This window comes from Pezoporus occidentalis, unplaced genomic scaffold, assembly GCF_034315485.1.
Source record: "Pezoporus occidentalis ecotype Australia unplaced genomic scaffold, CSIRO_AGI_Poc_V1 ctg10, whole genome shotgun sequence".
NCBI lineage: Eukaryota > Metazoa > Chordata > Aves > Psittaciformes > Psittacidae > Pezoporus > Pezoporus occidentalis.
This window is the reverse complement of record NW_026912779.1, coordinates 10,802,984-10,824,238: the sequence shown is the minus strand read 5'-3', so window position 1 is coordinate 10,824,238 and position 21,255 is coordinate 10,802,984. Positions and strand designations below refer to the sequence as shown.

Sequence of the window (21,255 nt, the reverse complement as noted above, 5' to 3'; positions counted from 1 at the left end):
ATACTCCTTTCCGAGGTGGTATTCCTCATCCAAGTACACACAGCATTCAAACAACCTTCTGGGAGTTTGTAATCCTCTCGATTTCTCCCATTGGAGCCTACAGATTATCACATATGCTGGATTCAGAACCAACACAGAGGATTTCAGCCTCTCCAATTCCCCAAACACAACTCCACTGAGGCCAGGAGGATGTGCAGTGCAGCCAGCATCTCCTCTGCCAGGCACCGTTCTGCACACCAAACAACTCTAGCATCATTTACTCAGTGTTTTTCCTGGTCTAGGACACAGTTTATTCCCAGCTCCAGTCCCTGAATGTCAGTCCCTTAGGTGCACACAGGGGATTGTTTCCTGCCTCTTGACACCTGACATGCTATTCCCTCCTCTCTGTGCCAACGAGAAAGGAGGCAAGCCAGCAGCAAACGAAAACCCACCCTTGTACAATGTGTGAACATTATAGATCACAGCCAATTACCACAAGAGCTTTGATCATAAACTCAAGCCAATTCAGTTACAGGTTTTCAGCATATCCCTTTTATTTCTTCCAGTGAAACAAACTCTTTCCAAGCCCCCTCCCTTTCTTTTGGTAAGAAGCTGGCAAACTTCAGTATGAGAAATGCAGCTCCTGATCTCCAAAGTCTCAAGAGACACGGATCACTGCTGTGATCTTGTTTGTCAGGGGGCCTTGATGCTGCCAAAGATGCAGTTTCCCCACTTGGTCGTCTTCAAGATTCCAAGTTTGAGATTCACAGGTTTTATTTTGTCTGGCAGAACATACTTGAGAACGGCTTCTAGCAATATCAAGGGAACAAAACAAACACTTTTGGTAGGTGAGCATACCAGCTGTATCCACTGATACACAAGCAGCACACAAAAGCATGGAGCCCTCAGCGCTGGGTGAGAATACAGTACATCAAAGTCTATACTAGTGCTCCACGCAGAGCTATATAAAAATTGACAGCCAAGTGAGCCTGAGGAGAAGGCAGACCTCAGATCTCAGCTACCGACCTCTGAACTCAACCAGGAGATCCCATGGAAGGTTAGGGTCTACTTTGATATTACAGAAATCTCTTTCAAAAGACCCAAGGCACGAGGGAAAGACCACTGGCTGCATTCTCCAGCCTGCACACTGCTTCGGCATCATTCCAGGTCAAGAAAGCAGACTTTTTTTAACACAGTCAGCAACACAAGCAACAAAATGACTCCCACTGCCAACTTGTTTTTGCACAGGCAAAGCACCAAGGGGCTCTGTGGACTTATTGACTGTTAAGCCAGAAGCTTGTCAGGACTTCCTGGAAGGGGGAGGACATGGAGGAGCTCTGCACCTTCAGTGGTTCTTGTCTAAGTCAGAAACACACGTCACGAGCATGCTGTGGCGAGTTACACAATCAAATTAAATGCTGTACCTAGTACCCAGTCTCCTTCTCCCTACCATGCCCCCCCCCCGCCCCCACACAGTGGGGAAAACCCACTCCAAGCAGTCCCAAAGATCCCTCAGTAACCCAAGAGTTTGGTTCTCTGATAAAAAGAAAGGCTTTTACTTGTGCTACTCCCTATCTTCAGGGACAAGAGGCTCAAGAAAGGCTTTTATTTGGGCTACTCCCTATCTTCAGGGACAAAAAGCTCCAGGTTGTTGCAGGCTCAAGGCCTCAAGTCAGAAGAACAGCACAACTTGTCTTTCCAAGGACCAGCCGTCTCTGTGCACTGTGGTCACGTCAGAAGGACACACAGGCAGAGCACGGCTGTCAGAAGCATCATGATCTGCGCACAGACATGACACTGGCCACACACAGCTTCTGCTGCTTGTGCCTGTGAAGGTGCCAGGGCAGAAAGCAGTCAAATACCCCAGGGTGAGGGGAAACCCTCAAGCCACAGCTGCTATGCCATTCGTACGGTGGAGAAAAGCCCTAGTAGGTAGAGAGGCACAGAAGGAGCTGGCAAAGCACTGCAAGTTTTCCTTTGCTGTCCCTTTTCTAGGCAGTGGCAGATGATTTTGCTGTGGAGTCTCAGGTGTTCTGAACAATAGCTGCAGAGCCATTCCCTATTTTGATGGTAGAAAAGAAACTGGCTTTCTGGGGAGAGACACAGACAAGTCAAGCCAGTTCCAGACTGTCATTTCTCCTACTGTCTCATTCTGCTCAAATCACAAGCTGGAAAAACTGGAAAGGTAAGCAGTCCAAATTAATGGGAACATCAAGTGAACTGGTTTGTTTATGTATTGGTTTAACTGGAACAGGGAGCACAATTCCAGCTTTGGGCACTAGTTCTGCAGACATTCCCTTAGCTTACCTTCTACCTGAGAAAGCCATATGCAGGCCTGAATTATTCCTGGTCTGTCCTCAAAACACATCACCGTCTCTTGAAGCTTCATGCTTGCATGGCACCCATGACCACAACTCTTATTATGGGATGGCAACACTCATATCCTACCAGCTCATTCTCCCAACTCCACATAATTAGGAAGTTAAAAAAAAAACAACAACCCAAGATGAGAAACAACACAGGGCAGGAAGTTGTGTTTTTCCTCACACTGCTCCTTACGCATTATTATTGCCACCATATCATTTGCCCATCAAACTTATATTTTTCTTATGGAAGGAGAAAATGCAGGTTTTAGGAGTCTTATAACTGGTCGAAAATAATCAATTTAAGCCTAATGATTTAAAAATCCCCAGGTACATATTTATAGTTAATTTCTACCATAGAGCAGGCTTCACCAGATGCTCAATTGCATTTCATCCTTAAGAGCCAACAAGGGCTCCTGCAGATCAGACCTTTCCAGCAGAGCTGCTGCAGATGGGCAGCTCATGGTGTCCTGCTAACTATCACCGAGACCACAGCAGCAGTACAATGATTCTACTTACTGGAAGCAATAAGTTAAAGTAAGTACTACAAAGGGAAGAAAAGTGGCATGGATCTTGCACATCACTTCTCTTTAGATTCTTTATAAACTGTAGGATGGACCTATATTCTGCAGATGGGGAAATTCAAGAGTAGTAGCTTTGTTACAGAACTCAGTGCCTGACCCCCCTGTACACCAGGGCTGGTCATCCTTACCTCCAACTCGTAGGATAAGCAATCCAGAAACCAGTTTCTTGTGTGTGCACATTAAAAGCCTGATTGAGAACATAAACGAGTCAGACGGCCTTGCACAGTTTAAAACTACAGCATGACATAACTGCAAGTCACTGCCATTAAGTTAAAAAAAGAAAGTCCACACCTGCCAAATACAGCTCCATTGTCCACTGCTGAGTTTTAATGACAACTGCTGCATCTTGGAAAGCTGTTCGCTAATAGGGTATTACATTTCCCCTGCAGGACCAGAAATCAGGTACTGTCGCTTATCTACATAAAAGGCACACATAGGAAAATATATCACAGCCGTGTTGCTCATGCAGCAGTCAAAACCTTGGACACCCTCTGCACACAGAAATCTGCTCTTATCACAATATATTCCAGTTGGTCAGCAAGCTAAAAGCTCCACTCAAGATTTCTGGCTTTTCCAATTAAGCTTTATAGACAAAAAGTCTTTTTTTTCCTTTAATAACATTGCCATCTATTGCAAAGCTATGATGAGTTCTTATCTCCTTGTGATGCCCCATGGTAACTCATTATTCACTGAACTTCACTTTTTGATGTATGAGGAGAAGCAACATATACTTAAATAACTCTATTTAAACTGGGCCTATAGTTGAAACAAATCATTCCAAGAACAGCACTGTATTACAGACAGAACTGCTCAAAAGCTTAGGATGCGATATTCTTCAGTATTCACAGAGCTTAAAATCTTCAAACAGAAATTACTCAAGCTGATGCATCTCTCATTAAGTTAAAGTTCTTCCAAAAGAGAAGAGGATGATTGATAGTCAGAGATCACCAGGGCCAAGGCAGTGAGAGATCACACTCTTTATGGCCACAAGCAAGCCTGGGAGGGCTCAGCTGCCCCACAGCCAAACACACTGGGAATGCTGCAAAGCACCCCCAGCACCCCATGTCTGAGAGGCCAAGCATCTTCGTCATTCAACACATCTCTCTGGTGCTGACAGGTAACAGAACATAGCTTAGTCCTTTCAGGCCACAGATGCATGCAAGCATTCAGACTTAAAAAGGGAAAAAAACAAAAGAACCCACAAAACCAGCAAGGAAAACAACCCAAAGCCAGAAAACAGCAGGGGAACTATCATAGCTCCAGGCCTTTCCCCTACCCCTCTGGTTACCCTCCTGAAGGTAAACGCTGCGAGATGTCAGGAACTTTCCAGGAATAAGCAGCTTGGATCAGGTTCTTTGCTTATCTAACACTGATGGGATCAACTTGAGAATTCAAACTGGACCTGGGTTAGAGGTGGCAAGTGCAGTTCAGAATGCCTAGAAACACTCTGGGAAGTGAAAATACTGCCACTGGCCTCAACCATTCACTACTAGCTTCCTACATTTGATGCTTACGGCACAGTGGTATCACAAGAGAGGAGGAGCCAGATTCACATGCTCTAAATTGCACCTAAGTCCCTGTATCTTTTATTTCCTTCCAGCTGACTCCTGGCCTTCAAGCACAGAGCATTAGGTGGAATTTAGGTCACGAGAACATAGCCTTCAGCCTCTCAGCAAGTGGAAATACCCACCACTTACTCAGACTGGAAGATACTGAACACATTACAGCAGAAAATATACCTGCTGAGCATACACATACGAACAGGAAAGCAATTCTTCTGCCTCGGGTCCCCAGACTTTGAACTCTGACATGTCACACAAAATAAATAAGAGATAAATTTATATACATGGAGCATACGTTGCAACTGGACACTGCAGGTGAAGCATGCAGTGGAACAACCTCTGCATGCTGACCATGCTCTGCAGCATCCAGATGCCAGTTTTCAAAGCAAGAAACTACATATCACCCCTCACCCCCACTGCACCTGTATTACTTATCAAAGTCAAGCTACTGAAATGCTTCCAGGAGCATCAAGATCGTTGTTTCCACAGCTGTTATGTATCAGGAAAGATCATAGGCAGACAGCATCCCAGGCACAGGTAAGAAAGATGGCAGAATTAACATATCCAGGTCTTTTTCACACACAAGCACACACCCTGAAATAAGCCAGAATGCCAATTGTGTTTATTATACTATAGTATAAACAGCAATCACGAAGCTAATGGAAGTAACAAAGCACCCCTGCCTGAAGGGTCTTCTCCAGACTATAACATATCAGAGGAAAGATAAAAGCAGAAGCTTAAGACACAGTGGAAGAAAAGCCCTCCCCAAATACAAAGTCCAGCACTGAGCCCTAATATGCAGAAGCATTTCACTCCCCAGAGCACTGTCTTTCTATAACATGGTTTCACATCCCAGCTCCAAAGTGTCCTCCCAAAAGCACTCCGGGAGGAAGCAGAGAGATACAGTCTCTGACTGTATCTGTTCAGCTTCAGCAATGCAGGAGGGGGTTTCACAGTCCCTGCCTGCAGTCACAACAGGCAGGGACTCCAAAGGAAAAGGGCACATGTATTTCACCTCAGAACAGGAACTCTGCTGCTGAAAGCCTACAAACGCCATTGGCCATCTCCTTCTCCCCCAAACCTAAAACATACTAAGCAACAGGCCAGTACTTCACACCCCTGAGCTCAGAATGTTGCTGGCTGCAGTCATCCAACAAAAGATGTTAAGAACAGGGCTGCATCTTAAACTCAACCATCACAAAGAAGCAGAAAGGATGTTCCTCCATCCATGCACAAAGACAGGAACCTGTCCTTCAAAAAGCCAAAGTTCCTCACTTCATACACAAGGCACTAGCGTAAGTGGCCCTAAGCCTGTATCCTCCATGCAGCAGAGCAGGACTTAGCTACCCCAAGTTGAGGTAGACTGATGTTCCCCCCCGCTTCCATACCCATCCCAATAAAGGCTGAGGTCTTGCAGGAGCAGTGCCCTAAACTTCCAGACTACCTTGTGCAAGATGGAGAGATGACTTTTGTTCCTGCAGAAGAAGTAAGCCTGCCTTGCAGAACAGACCCTGGTTAAAATGCAGAGCAAGAACGGGGAGCAGAGAGGCTTCCTGTTCACTCAGCACTCCCCAGAGAGTGCCGCTGGTCCCAGCTCTGAGAACAACTGGTCCAAACACCAGCTCATTAAATGCACCAAAGACCCTGAGGGCTGGCAGCGCATCCTCAACTCTCCTCTACCTCATCTCCAACTGTCCTTCAGAAGAAGGAAGCAGCAAAGGCACATCCAATCCCAGGAACACATGTTTGGTGAGTTTCAAGAGTGCCTCAAGGAGCTTCAGAAGAACATCCAGCTTCTACAATTAGGTTTGAACTGCACATTGAGCTGGGCACTGCTGCATGATGAGGACATTTTCAGTCATGCTCAGCAACAAAGATTAGCAGGTTTGCTGGAACAGAGTACTGAGAGTAAGGGGCCCTTTTTTCCTACTGCCCATTCTGACACCACATTAAACACTCCTCCACAAAAAGATGGGAAATTAATACAAAATTCTTTCTTGACATCACATGAGCACCTGGGACTAAGTTAGTTGAGGCAAGGCCTCAGTCTTCTTGCAAATCAAGCGAAGGGCAGAATATACACAACGTACTGATTTTCCATGAACAATGTATGACATTTTAAAAAACAGACCTTTTTTCCTGTGCACTCAGTACTACTAAATGCTGCCTTGTCCTTTGCAAAGCATACAAGGTTAGAAGCAAAACAAGGTCTTCACCCACACTTGGTCTTACACTGGTAGCGCAAGATGCCTTGCTACTCCTCTTCCCACACCTGGGGATATTCCACGAATACCCCACTGCTTCCATCCATTCCATGTCACACTCTAATAAAGAAAACCAGTTTAGTGCTGTTACTCCCACTTCCCAGTGCTTGGGCCACCAAGGAGGCACCACAAACGAGAGCGAACAACATGCAACTGCTCTGTTTGCATGTCCTGACACTGGCTCTGCATACCTGTGCCTGAAGAAGCAGCACATTGCAAAAGCATTATTTTTCCAGTGGCAAGCTGGATGGGAAAAGTGCCAGCCACTAGCTGTAACCCTTTTGTCATGCCAATTGCTGGCTGCTATGAGGATGTATGTTAGATACCTCCATAGAAAAGATCTCTGCATCTCATCCTTCCAGATGGAGGAGGAATGATTCATACACACATAAGCAATGCTAGGATGATGGCTGAAAACATTTTCTTTCTGTTTTGTGTTACAGACATGCTCAGGGGCCTTCATTGCAGCAGAAACTGAACTGAAGACGATGACACTTTCTGCCCCAAGGAATACACATGCAAAACCCCAATGCTACTTCTCCCTGGCCTTGTCAAGCATCATGTTGCATGCAGACACCTCACGTGCCTCATTCCCCTGCTTTCCCATTTCCACAGCATTTCTCTGCACAGAACATGACAGAATAACTCCACTTACACAGCTGTCACATCACACAATGACAAATACAGGGGAAGGTGTCCAAGAGATGGATCAAGTGTCGAGAGCTCTAAACTGACCAAGGACTGACTTGTCATGCAGAAGCAAAGCAAAGGATCTCTTTTCTTTCCAGACACACGAGGGACCAAAACTCACACATTTATTAGGCCTAGATGGCTGATAAATGCAGAATGGATGGAAGGCCCAGCAGTCAGAGCACTTGCCTGCATGATGCCTGTTTTCTTCTTGGAGGCCAATTCAGGTATCCTCCTCCCCACCTCACCTGCACAGCACCTTTGCCACACACTCACACGCCTCTCAAGGGCCCTGCACCCTGTGAATGTCATTCTGTATCTCAGTACTAACCTGTAAATTCCCACCTATTTACTTTCCTCCGGCTTCTCTCATATTTGTGAAGTCTTTGGAGCAGAGATTAACCGTAAGAACCTGGAATATTCTGAGTTCTAGTGCAAGTAAACCAACAAACAGCAATGCATAAGCATGCAATATGTATATTAAGCCAAGCATACAGCAGTCATCTCTGACAACAAAAGTGAGGCCAGTAGCTTCTTCCCCTACAGTGACAGAAAATTTGCACTTTGGGGTACATCCACTGACCAGGAAAACATTCAGATTTGCCTTCTCTGGCACCCACTTCCTCCTTCCCCCAGCACATTATCCATTTCTGAAATCCATGCCCCACTTTTTATTATAAATTATTCTAATGGGTTTTGTGGCATGGCAGAAATCCAGCACAGCCTTCAGAAATACGCATGCACACACTGGCTATGCAACAACTTCATTTTATAGGGCTTTCACAACAGCCTGGTGCAAAGTCTATAGGGATTTGGCAACCTTTCCTAGCAGCAGCCCCGTGGTGGTGACCCTTTCCTAAAGGGTGCTAGATGGATGCATTCACCTGCAGTATTCCTCTCTTTGTAGAAGAGGGATTTTTCCTTAATGCCTCATTAAAGACAGGGAAAAGTGTTCAAGTGGGAATTTTCCCTCCACTGTTTTTCAGGTTGAAGAAGTGAGACTTGGGGATGACAAAAGGGTGAGAGAAAACATCTGCAGTCCAATGCAGACCTTTCTCACTTCAACCTTCTTCCGAATGGAAAGATATAAGATAGCCTGGGTTATAGCTCCAGCTCCTTCAGAAACAGGGTTCAAGCAGGGAAGAAAGGGAAAGATAAAAGGAAAAATGAAATCACAGAAAAGCCCCCGAGATAATAAGGATTTTCAGCTTTTTGGGGTAGCACAGGCTACTTCTTTAGCTGTTGAAAGAAGCCCTGTGCAGTTTGTTCACTCATCCTCTAACAGCTCCAGAAGGAGCTATGGCTTTCCCATAAAACTAGTAAGAAGATCTGATTCCCACAGTGAGGAAGGAGAATAAGAAGAGCCCACAACAACAAGCAATTTAAACACAGAGCACTACCATCTTGTTAAATAATACGTTAAGAGCTCATCTGCAAGCCTGTCTTGGCCAATGAGGGACATAAATCAGGAAAATACAGTAATACTCACTAGCATGCAATTAGTCACTGCTGTTAGCATTTTAACTCTGGATTTCTTGGATTAAAACATTTCAAACACTGTTGTTTTATAGGAGTGATAGGATAGCTGTCCAAGCACCACAACCAAATTATGCCACCAGGACATTCGGGCAATGGATTATCACAGCAAAGGAAATGGATTATCACAGCTTTTATTCTGAACAAGGGAAGAGTATCTCATTTTGAACATGGCAGAGGGGAGAGTAGAAGACTATACCTGAGGGGTTTTAATTTTATTCCCTGCCCCTTTTGGACTTTCTGAGGTGGAAATGCCACAAAAATCTGTCAATGTGAAAAGACAGACACTGCCTTTCCCTAGAATTTGCACTGAAATATCTGAAAAGAGGGAATAAATCAGCCTCTTTGGATTGTCTGAATGCTGGAAGGATGCCCTGTTCCTGGGCATTCTCCCACTGCGTATCTGGCTGCTACCTCTTCCACTTTCTATCAGGCAATAATCATCACCACCACAAGGCCTAGAGACTTCGGCTCTGTTCAGGAACTTTACTATCACATATGCTCATTCTCACAGGAAGGAGGGCTGCTCTCCTTCAAATTAGCAGGTTCAGCAAAGAATTCGTGTTATTCCTTTAAAAATGTTTAATAGTTTGAAGGTTCTCCTAAAAAGGCTGCACCTTTTATCTTCACATCACCACAGAAAATCCATCTCATTTTATAACTTCGTTCTCACACTGCATCACAAACCAAATGTTAGCTTTTTTAACGCCACAAACCTTGTTTGTTTTTTTTGTAAAGAGTATTTTGGTACCTTCAGCACATACAGACATACTTTTTGGTGCATGGTATTCAAGAAGCCCTGATTCTGACCTCAATTTCTTTGGCAACAGCCAAACATCCAGCATAGGATGAGGGAAAACCCAGTAAGTCTTTATAACATCCCTGCGATGCAGTCTGAGAAGTCAAGAGTAGCCATGATATACTGAAGACAAGACTAAAACAGAGAAGACACACAAAAAATAGAACAAGAAGAACATATATATACACATATATATGTGTATATATATATATAAAACCGAGCTCCACAAAGCATAGAATCAGCAAACCTCCTGCTTTGCTACAGCACAGGGCACGTGCCTGAAGCTGATGACACCTGGGTATTATTTCTGGCTGTGGTCCTGACTCCTTCAGGATGACTGCTCCAACTCATGTCACACCTCCAACAGGCTCTCCCTTCACATTTTCCTTCTGGACTATGGGTCAGCAATGGTGAACCTTTTCTTTGCCAAGGGCAAAGAACACTAAATATTACTGGCATCTCATACCTCAACATGTGCCTTAGCACTGCATGACAGCAGCACAACCACTCACCATACCAAAACCAAGAAGTGTGGGCCACAAAAATCAGGAGCTGGATCCCCCAGATTTCACATTCCCACTGTAGCTTTTTAAGGAATGCTCGGTTGCTATTTATTTGTACCCTGCATAGAGAAGTGTTATTTGGAGCTGTTAATGTGATTCAATAAGCAAGCAGCAACACTGGTACTTGATTAAAACTAGAAAGAACAATAAATGGGGAGAAAATTGGCTGGAAAGAAGTGGAGAATCAAAACTAACAGAAAAGGAATTCAGCAGGACAGAAAGAAGGAAAGCAGATGATTAAAAGACTATTAGAAAAAAGAAAACCAAAAAGGATAACCAAGAGTGACAAAGGCATCCACAGGAGTATCTGTTGAACGACTTCATTTCAACATAAACTAGGGTGCATTTTGTTTTGGTTGTTTTGTTGGTTGTTCTCTTTTTTAAAATGAGAATGTTGAATTTGGATAATCAAACAGCAGTATTTTATTTTGCCCCACAGCAAAGATATGAATATAGGCTTTTAAATCTTGAAGAGGAAGAAATCAAGCTCTCAACACACTTGTTCTCAGAACTAATGCTTTAACCACATCAGTAACAGCTTAGGAAAGGACAGCAAAGTGACTACAATGCCTTCTCTATCTAGGAGCTGGTTTTTTCAGAGTCACCATTACTGCTGTAATTTTGCAGTTATGAAAGACTTTATCCTCATCATTTCTTGGGTTCCTCCCTGTTTCACACAACAGGAGCTAAAAAGGGTTTGTGTTCAGCTGAGAGCTCTTCATCCCCCGTTTTTCTTCCCTCCACCCCACTCCCACTCCCCCTGTGTTTTTAAACTTAACTGGACACTCATGGCAATGCTGAGATAGGAAGCACTGTGGATCACTACAACTAGAGGCAAGAATTTTAGAGAATGGTGAGTTCACTTGCACGCTGTCACTCCAACTCCCCCACCCTTCCTGTGACTTCACCTGCTCATAATCATTAGAAAGCGGAATGTCATTTCTAAGCTGTAGCTGAGCACTAAAAGCTTAGACATTGGCTTTCACTGGCTCTAGAGATTAACAGAAACAATAAGGCATAGGGAAAACACACACATAATTTTGCCAGTCTCTCAGTAAAAAAGGTTTGGGTTACCAAAGAGATAAGAGGGAGGCTGTCCATTTTATCTGTGCAGCCGGAGCAGCGAGTTTACATTCACTGGAACCACGCCCCCATCAGAATTCCCTCTGAAATGTCAACACAAGCCATATTATTAATTTTCCAAGTTGCTGACCTTTACTGTTGCTTGCATCATAAATCCAGCATTCTGAACTGTTTCTATTAATACAAGAACATGCTCCACACGCCTCACTGTATCTGCACTCTGTACATACGCTGCTCACATGTCACAAAACAGATGCTCCCTACAGTGTCCCTGGAGAAGCTTCTGAGTTGGACCTTCCTAGTTCCATGAAGTCCACTGGACTGCCATTAGTTATGCTGCCCACCACTAAGGCAGACAGGTTTCCCCAAAGCTCTTAGTGTATCTTTACTTTAATAAAATGTTTCAGAGTATTTTATCAAGGGTCGTAGCATACAGATGTATTAACACAAAAGAATTTTATTATGAACTGAAGTTTAATTTCAGTGAGGAAGAAGAAAAAACAAAAGTCCTTGGGTTAGATAACAGCCATTCCCGTTTACTGTTCCTCCCAATTAAAATGTTTTATATAGATGATCAGAACTTAATGCATCATACATGTTACACAGTACTCAACATAAGGCTGTCGATCTGTCATTTCTCTGTAGGCACTTAATGTGATGAATGATCTGGTTACTTGTCTTTCTGGTATAAAAGCAGGAGAAGCTTTGAGACAAAGAAATAAAGGCCAATGGATATTACAGATCTTACAGTGATTAATATCAGCCCTCCTGACTCACATCTCTGAAAACAGTTAAAGTCACTATTTCTCTTTCATTTTTTTTACCGTGGATTTCAGCGCATCTCATCAGAACTCTCCAAACACTTGAGATAATCTAATTTAAAGCAGAAGCAGGGATGTCAGGAACATACAGCATTAGCGCTACAACAATGCCACACCAGCATGTCATAAGAAAAAATAAGTGACCTTCACTCTTGCCTCTACTGACAAACAGACACCACTGAAGCCACTTGCAGGCCAGGATGTTAGTGTGATTTCTGAAAGACAATCTAATAAATAAGGATTTAAAAGAGTTAAAAAAGAAAAAACCCTGACTACTTACTGTCTGAACTGAAAAACCTGCCTTTCCAAATCAACTAATGGTTTGGCAAGCCTACATGAAAAGCAGACAAACAAACAGCATCTTTTCCTTTTAACATGGAATCTGCAATAAGAAATCAGCATTTTATTGATTTCCATAATGCCATCTCTACAGCTTAACAAACTCACTCAGCTGCTAATGCTAATTCACTGATGCTATGGAGCCTTCCGTATAATTATACACCCTCCACTCCGCTGAGCCCCAGGGCACTGTTTCTAACTTTCCAGAGGACCACTGCACTGAAAGCAGAAACAAAAAAAAACCCTTTCATTACCCAAAGCAAACTGCAAACCAAATTTTGCTTATTTAAATGGGAAATTAGAGACACTTCATTTTTAAGACAGGGAATAATCTGCTAGTCTGCATCTATTTTTGGATTCAGTATCGTGACAGCAAATTCTCATTTAAACTCTCCCCACCCCTATTTTTTTCTTCCCGAGACTATACAACAATATAGCATATAAATATTGCAACAATTACAATTTCTATGAAGAGATTCTAATGTCCTTCTCAGCTCACAATTGTTTCAAGGGGGCGATTCCAAATCAGACATGGAGACTTTTGTGAATGTCACTATAACTGACATTATAAAATGTTACCATTGCTATAGGGAATATGTATATTTCAAAAATATTTCAATAGGTTTGTCATTTTAAAAATAACCAACACCTGGAACACCTTTTAAATCAAATTAAAGGAAGATATCTTCTCTAAGTCTAGAATCTGAAATGTCGTGAATAATTAATGACAAACACTGTTATTTTTCTCCATTTCTCAACCATATTCAGCAGTCCGCAACCAAGCAGACAGCTCCAGCATACTTCAGTGAGAGTTTTGCTCAATCAGGGACTGCAGAATCTGGCCCAATTAATCTAGTACTGCCTATCTGGAAAGAATGTGGTGGAACTCTGCAGTGTAAACACCCTCCCAGAACGCCTGTACCTAATTCTCTTTCTTGCTCCCCATTTACCCTGCCTTGATGTTTCAGATCCAACCGTACTGTATTCACCATCTCCATCAAGAGTCAATGCACCATTTGAGCTAAAAACAGCTTAATTTTGCTATGCTTTCCCATGCGTGTATTAATTTGGAACCAGATAATGTATTTTGTCTGAGAATGGTGAAATGTCTGGATTTTTGTTCACCAAACAAGCTGACAGTATCAATATGGATTTAGAGAGCCTCTAAAAACAATTTAGTTTTCATAATTAATGTTAATTACAATAACATCTCAATCAGTGACACAAAAGCTTAGCTATGAATACAGTCATAGGAGGAAGTGAAAACATGAAACAAACATGAAAGAAATGTGTCTTGTTCTGGAAGAGTATCAAGCAAACTTTCAAGAGATTTATAAATAAGAACATGAAGGCAGAAGTCAGCTGTGCTTTGTTAGACATATTTTCTTTACAAGCTGCTTAGTCCAGAGCTTTCTTCTGAGATTGTAATAAGACAGTGGATTTGAGCTGTGGACACACCAGGTAATATTATCATTTTACAACTTCACATCCAGCCATTATCAACTGCTTTAAAGAAAAACAACTGAGGGCCTGATCCTGCCGCCAGTGATTTCAATAGAAAACATTTAAACAATTCAATGTGAATTGTTTGGGGGGGGTCTGGAGAAGGAGGGGAAGAAAAAAAACCCCCAAACAACTCCAAGGCAAACACAACACGTAGGTATGGATTCCCTCAGGCACAGAGGAATTTCAGGACAAGAATGAGTTTTTCAACTATTTTTTTCCTACTTTCCATAGCAACAAGGGAAAGCTAAACACACAGAAAACTTACCTGTTTCACTGGTAGCACATAAGCCTTAAACGGGGAGGGGGTTGGTACGGTCACTTAATAGAGCACCTTTACATTTAGTCCTCAGAAGTTTCCTTCGCCACCCAAGAAAAATAGTTATCCAATATATTCTTATTTCAAGGGAAGGGGGAAAATAAAAAAGAGTTATGAAAAAATAAGCACCACTCTACCTCACCCGGACCGGTACTGTTGTACACAAGTAGTCATACGAGCATCGAAGGGAGTACTTGCGCAGTAAAGTACCACTCAGCATGAGTAAGGGTGGCGTAATTGGGTCTGATGAGAGAAGGAATCAGAGCTTGTCACGTCACTACTATAGGGGCCTTCTAAAATCATGGGTTTCTTGATTACTTTTCACATTAATGCAAATTCACTCCATTAAAGTTAATGAAGTTACACCGTTGCTAAACTAGTACCAGAGGAGAAAGCAGGCCCACTTCATATTGATTTAAGAGACCACAGCTCAAGGACCCGCCCCCCCCCCCCCCAAAAAAAAGGCAAAATAACGATTTAATAAGTTTTCAGGTTACATTGGCCAAGTTACTCTTTGGGATAACGACTGATTTTCTGTTTGGTATCAGTCTCAGGGATGATTTTTTTTGTTTCCTCCCTCTCTTTGTAGATAGAAAGAAGACAAGATGTGTTGAAGGCTTCATTTCCTCTAGAAATTTGCTGATCTTAAGCATACTTAAGACTAGACTTAAGTAGTCACTGACTAAAGCCGTATTTACTACTTCTTATTTACAAGAGTGCTTGCCTTGAAAAAAGAAACTTTACGTGGAGGATTCTCAGAACGATGTTGGCCTTTCCTCTTAATAAAAGTTCAGCAGATTTATTTTTCAGATAACCGAGAAAGATGATTTTTGGAGCACTGTGAGGTTTGGTAAGCCTTCAATTCAGCAATTAGTTTCCATATGATATGAATTACAAAAGATCGAGCAATTAATATTAATAACTAAACCAGGCAAAGTACTGAGGCTTCAGATGCACTGTGTATGGAAACGCTGCTGGGGTTTTCCATGTATCTACTGTATTTTAGCTACTCCAAACGCATGGCACACGACGAACGCACACCACATTCACGTTGCTAAAAATACATTAAGGAGGGGAAAAAGAAATAAAAATCGATAGCAATGAAACAGAGACATAACCATTTTACATTGAGCTCTCCCCGCACCAATCCAAGCCACCAAAACTGCGGATTTCACCCTACAACACCCGCATTTTCCTGCCACGCCAAGTCAAGCCTAGGTAACAGCGAAGCATCCAGGCACGGCAGGGTGGGGAGGAGGATGGTGCACCTGAAATAAGAAAGGTGGGTTTCCCTGGTTTTCCATTAGGGCAGTATCCAGAGCCTGGGCTGGAGGGATCTGCTCGACCCGGGCAGCTTTCGGGAGCCCCTTACCCTTCCTATCCACCTTTGCCACAGCCTCAACCGCGGTTTCAAGCAGGAGTGGGGGAAATAAAATAGAAATTACAGACAAACGTGTCACCGGCAGCATGACATGCATTTGTAGCTGGCAACGACGCCGGGTTTTTTATATATATATATATTTAATGTCCCCTTTTTCCCCCAGTCCGAGGAGGAAAGTGCCTCCGCGGCCACTGCCAGGCTGCGCTGAGGCGAATGCCCCCAACTTTCAAACAGTTGGCAGCCAGGGGAGAGAGCCGGCCCGCAACCGCGCTCCCCCCGCCCGCCTCCCCGCACAACCGGCGGCTGCCCCGGCCCCTCGCCCACCCCTTACCCCCGCTTCCCTCCCATCCCAGCAGGCAGAAAGGAGCGAGCCCGGGAAGGCCGTGCCCGGCACTCACCCGCTCCGGGGGGCTCCTCGGCGAGCGCCGTTGAGGACTGTTGAGGGAGGCGGTGAGGGGAGCGGGGGGCGACCGGGGGTCAGAGGTGGGGGGGGGGGGGGAGAACGCACGGGTGAGGAATGTGAACCGGAGAGGAGGGAATCAGTTTAAAAGAGCGTGCGGCGAGGCGCCGGGCTGCGCGACGGAGGCGGCGGCCAGGCGCTGAGGCGGCTGTGCTCTATCCCATGCCGCTGCGGTGGCCCCGGGCGGCGGCGGCAGCCGAGCTAGGGGGGAAGTTGGGGCCGCGGCCGGTGGGGAGGATGTGACACCGTGACAAGTACGGCCCGACTGCCATGTACCGGGGGAGGAGGCGGGGGAGGCGGCCGCCCGCGCGCAGGGGGCCGGGGCAGCCCAAGCAGCGCCGCCCGCCCGCACACGGCATTTAACGGCGCTGACGGGCCCCGCCGTGACTCACACACGGGAGTTAGTCACAGGGCGGGACCGCGGAGGATGGCGAGGGACGGGGGGGGGGCCGTCCAAGCCCCGCCCTCCGGGCGCCCCGCCAGCCTATGGGGCGCTGCGGTTAGGCAGATTGACACAGTGGCTGGCCAACGGGCGAGCGGATCTGCCGCCAGCGCTGGAGCTGCCCCCTCGGCCCAATGAGTCTTCTGAGGACACTGCCGCGAAGTGCTGGGGAGGGCTGGAGGGATTCCCACGGGGCGGGAGCTGTGTCCTGGCCTGCCGCCGCGGCCAATCAGCATTGAGGATCGCGTTGATGGGCGGCTCGGTCAGGCCAATCAAAAGCGTGTGGGATACGGGGAGGGAGGGGGGAGAAGCGCCTGCTCCCACCCCCTCCCCGGAGATGGTCACGCAGGGAGCGGAGGGCGGGGGAGGGAGCGTGACTGGAGCCGGCGGGAGGGCGGCCTGGTACTGCCCGGGCCCGGGCCTGGGGGCGGGGCGCGGGCATGGAGCCGGCCCGGAGACACCGGTGTGAGGGTGTGGGCGGGGGTTACCTCACCGAGCGGCGGGGGGGATCATCGAGCTGGCCGAGGCGGGGGTTACCTCAGCGAGGGGGGACACCGGGCTGGCCGAGGCGGGGGTTACCTCAGCGAGGGGGGACACCGAGGCGAGGGTTACCTCAGCGAGCGAGGCGGGGTGGACGGAGTGGGCCCGGCGCCTCCGAGACCCCGGGGAGGGGAAGGGCTCGCCCATGGGCTGCCTGTGGAGCGGGGCGGTCGGGCGGGAGATGTCCGGGGCGGAGAGCGGCTCGCCCCCGGGCAGCGCGGAGCAGCCAAGGTCGTTTCCCGCGGGAGGAAGGAGATGGGAGCTGGGGCCTGCTCCGGGGGAAGCCGGGGCGGCCCCGCTGGCACCGGGCGGGGAAGGGCTGGCCGCGTGCCGGGTGGGAGGTGAAGAGCCAGGAGGGGACAGGGAAGGGGGGTCTGGATGCAGCCAGCTCGCTGTGAGAGCCTCGGCTTCCGCAGAGCAGCCCGGGCTTTGGAAGCGGGACGTTGGGTTTTGCTGGTGTTTGACAGGTGTCGTGGCTCAGAGTCTGAATATTGCCACTTCCTCCCCCCATCTTTTCTTATTTCTTTATTCTGACACGTTTTTAGAGAACAAAGTGCATTTCGGGTTCAGGCGTGTTGTCAGAATTTGACCAGATGAATGAAAGAATAAAAGTAATAGCTCTGACAGCCACGTTACAAAGCGGAATGGCTCTTGTGCTGCTGGGGGCAATTGACAGGAACGGTATCAGTGGTGTGAAAAAGCTACGCTGTTTTCACAAATGATTAATATTGGATGAATTTATTTTGGGTAGAGTGAGGAAGTAGTGCCCACTAGGAGTTTCCAGCAAATACTGGAGCCTTACCAAAAACTTAATCCCGGTGAAGGAAATGAGATGGTCAAATTGTGTTTCACCCCTTCATCTCTACACACAAACTAAGACCTGTGGGGTTTTGGGGTGGTTTTTTTTTCAGTAAAAGCATAAAATACCTGATAAACTGGTGTAAGTTAATGAGGCAGTGCTATCAGAATAAGGGACTACATTGGCATTCTCCCAGGCTCCAAAAATAAACAGTTTTGTTTGCTTTAAAAACTTGTTCCCTGGACAGAGCGATATAAATACAGATTTTTTCTTAGTTTGGCATCCGCAGTAATTGAAGAACTGAAAAACTACAACCTGCAATAATTTGTTCTTGGGTTTCTCTTTAGAAATAATGGTGCTAATTGCAATTTTTTTCCGGCTTGCTTTTATTGAGATCCAGGTTGCTGAAGAGAAAATTTCAGTTACTCATTTGAAGCAGGAATGGTAAATCACACACAAAAAAAAAAACCTTCAGAGTTGCCTTTTGGCATCTAAGGCATCATCCTGCCAGCTGCCCTATAGTCTGTAGCGTCTTGCAAGAAAGCCAGGGCGGGCACTACTCACATTGCTCCAATATGAAAGGAAGAAAAGTAAGACCAGCAAGGTTATCATGTCAGGAGAAAAAGGAAGAAGGTAAAAAAGCCCCAAACATAAAGTGGTGGTAGACAGATTTAGTAGCGTAGGAGTGGGTTATTTCTTTCATCAAAGAGCAGAAGGGGGGTCTTATTTGTTCTTGAACATCTCACACTGGCATACAGTGAATGTTAAGAAATTAGCTGCAATACGCTACAGTTTTACCCCTGACCACTGTGAAAGATACCTGGCTTAATGCCTTGGGGTTTCTCCTGCCTTCATGGTGTGGAGGGTCCAGGAAGTTTCTTACATGCAGAATTCCTTGGGCAGGGGACTATTATCCAACAGCTTCATAAAGCCATTAATCCTTCATATCTAAGATAATATTGAGAAAATAAAGTCATTTAGTTACCCCATCTTCCCTGTTTCTTCAGTCTGATTTGGAAGCATCTGAAGCCTTCTCCACCCTGACTGGCAAGTTCAGAAAACTCTAAGGATTTGTTGACTAATATTTCCTTTCCTGTTGGAATCTGCTGAGCTCTGCTATTGCAAATGCTGCTGCTTTAACTGCGCTTGGATGAGAATAAACCAAATCCACTCTATTGTTCTTCTGTTGCTCTTTATTTTACACATACTGCGTTTTGCTGCTCTTCTGAGTGATTGGCAGCGTGCATTAAAATGTATGAATACGAACATGCATTTTGTTTGCCACAGACTATTTCTATTGAAACCCAAGACTGTTACCTTGGCATAAGGGATTCATTTCAGCTAATCATTGGGAATAATGAACGACTTTTGTAAGTGATCTCTGTATTTGAATTGATAGCAAGTGCAGAGAATTTAAGATCTGTCATTAAGTAAGAGGTTAGAATTCTTGCAAGGTTCTGCAACCCTCAGCAGTGCTCACATGCTGATTTGTGCTTCTGAATGCTGCACAAATGAGGGATCTGCATCAGATTCTGGGCAATTTGGCAAATAAAATGAAGAGCAGAGCATTTACCATTGAATGGTAGAGACATAAATATATATATATATATATATATCTTTAAAGAACTGAGAGGGGTGGGAATTTCCAGGGTAGATGATTGTCTTTTTGTAGTTGTATCTTCTTTAACAGCAATATTCTAACGGAATTGAGACAGGAATCGAGCTCATGAATTTGGGCACAATTGCTTCTGGAGGGTGAAAGTCTATAAGCAATCATCCTGCTCTGCTGTTACAACCTACTACAGGGGCTTCACGCGCACGCTCCCAGAGACAGCGGCCAAGGTAATATTTCATATCATCACAGTACTGCAGCTTTCCCAATATACAGCAGTTTTTCTTCAGGGCCAGTGCTGGCAAGGAAGCAATTATATGAAGATCTTGGCTTTTACATTTAAAATCTCAATTTTGCAGTTACAGAGAGAAGTTTGAAAATGCAGCCACTGCCGAAGGTGATTTCTGTCCGAGGTGGTTTATTTTGGGGTTTTGCAAGTTGGGTTCTTTAAGGTCATTTGTTTAGGAGTGTGTTTCCTTCAGTTGAGCTGAGCCGAGCTAGTCCTCAGACCAGGTTTAGAAACTGCAGCATTTCTACTGAACTGCTTACAATTAAACTAGTGCTGCTTAGATAGGGATCAGCTCAGCAGGGATATGTTTTGTCCCTGGCTTGGAAATTCGGTAGCTCACCCTCTGTAATTTGTGTGTGTTACAAAACTCTGAAGAAAGGTTGCACATCGTGGCTTTGGCTCTGGCTTTACCTGAAGGTTTCCACAGATGCTGCTACAGAAGTTGTTAGAAAGAGCCAAACCACAAAACCCGAAGTAAAAGGAGCTCTGGCAACCAGGTCTGCTCAAGGTGCATGCTGTACATGTAGGCAAGGTGGGTCCCAGAAGCCTGATGCCCCTCTTTCACCCTTGTAAATGCAGAGTAATTTTCCCCCAAAGCCCAAGAATTTGAGGTTTCAAAGCCCACATGAAATGAGGGAGTGGCAAGAGGAGCCTGATTCCTCCCTATTGCATGCACATCTCAAGCAGTCAGCAGTCTCTGACCCTGCAGGTACCCTGGTGACACAAACTTTACTTTCAGCTACATCTTCCAGGGAGCATCGGTGGGGTGTATCATGTTGAAGGGAACACCTGCTAAAAAGACTTGTTCTTTTGAGCATTATTGCGATGATTTGGTAGATAGTTTCACACAAAGACCTCCGAGCCTGACTTCCTTACTGCACCATAGCTGTTTACAAAATAAGGTTGTTTAGTTAGTTACTGACCTCGGGGAATACCTCTAAAAACCTGCAAATACTCACTTACATGTGAATAAAAGCAGTGAATTTCCTTCAGCTGTGTTTGCTTTCTGAAAACATTCCAGTCAATTAGATTAGTGGCTAGAAATGTTTATGGAAAGAATTTTAAGCCCATTTTAGAGGGTATTCATGGAAAGCAAAATTTTATCTCAAAAACACAGTCGTCTTACCTATCGGTGTTAATTTATGTTCATCAACTCAGGGAATGGAAACCAGTGGTAGATGTCTGATTTGTTCAGGTCCTATGCCTCTCCTGTTTATCCAGTCTTTTTCTGCCTTGCTGCGCCAGGGATGGAAAATGTACCATTTTATTTGTTCACTTCACACCTTCTGCATTTCCCTCTGAACAGAGGGCTCCTTTCTTGAGCAAC

General features: G+C 45.2%; 1 protein-coding gene and 1 long non-coding RNA gene across 9 annotated transcripts in view; one reads left to right on the top strand and one right to left on the bottom strand.

Moving 5' to 3' along the window:
* Nucleotides 1–16,696, bottom strand: part of SERTAD2 (SERTA domain containing 2) — an 83,296-nt gene extending 66,600 nt beyond the window's left edge. For 2 of the 8 annotated variants that reach the window (XM_062611676.1, XM_062611721.1), the window contains exon 1: nucleotides 16,185–16,696. The gene's annotated coding sequence lies outside the window, so the exon portion shown is untranslated. The other 6 variants (XR_009963432.1, XM_062611667.1, XM_062611683.1 and 3 more) reach the window with 6 other exon arrangements.
* A 901-nt stretch (nucleotides 16,697–17,597) lies between these two features.
* On the top strand, nucleotides 17,598–19,202 carry LOC134159981 (uncharacterized). The gene is made up of 2 exons (XR_009963384.1): nucleotides 17,598–18,660; nucleotides 19,035–19,202. It is a non-coding gene; the product is annotated as an uncharacterized LOC134159981 (long non-coding RNA).
* Nucleotides 19,203–21,255: the final 2,053 nt, after the last annotated feature.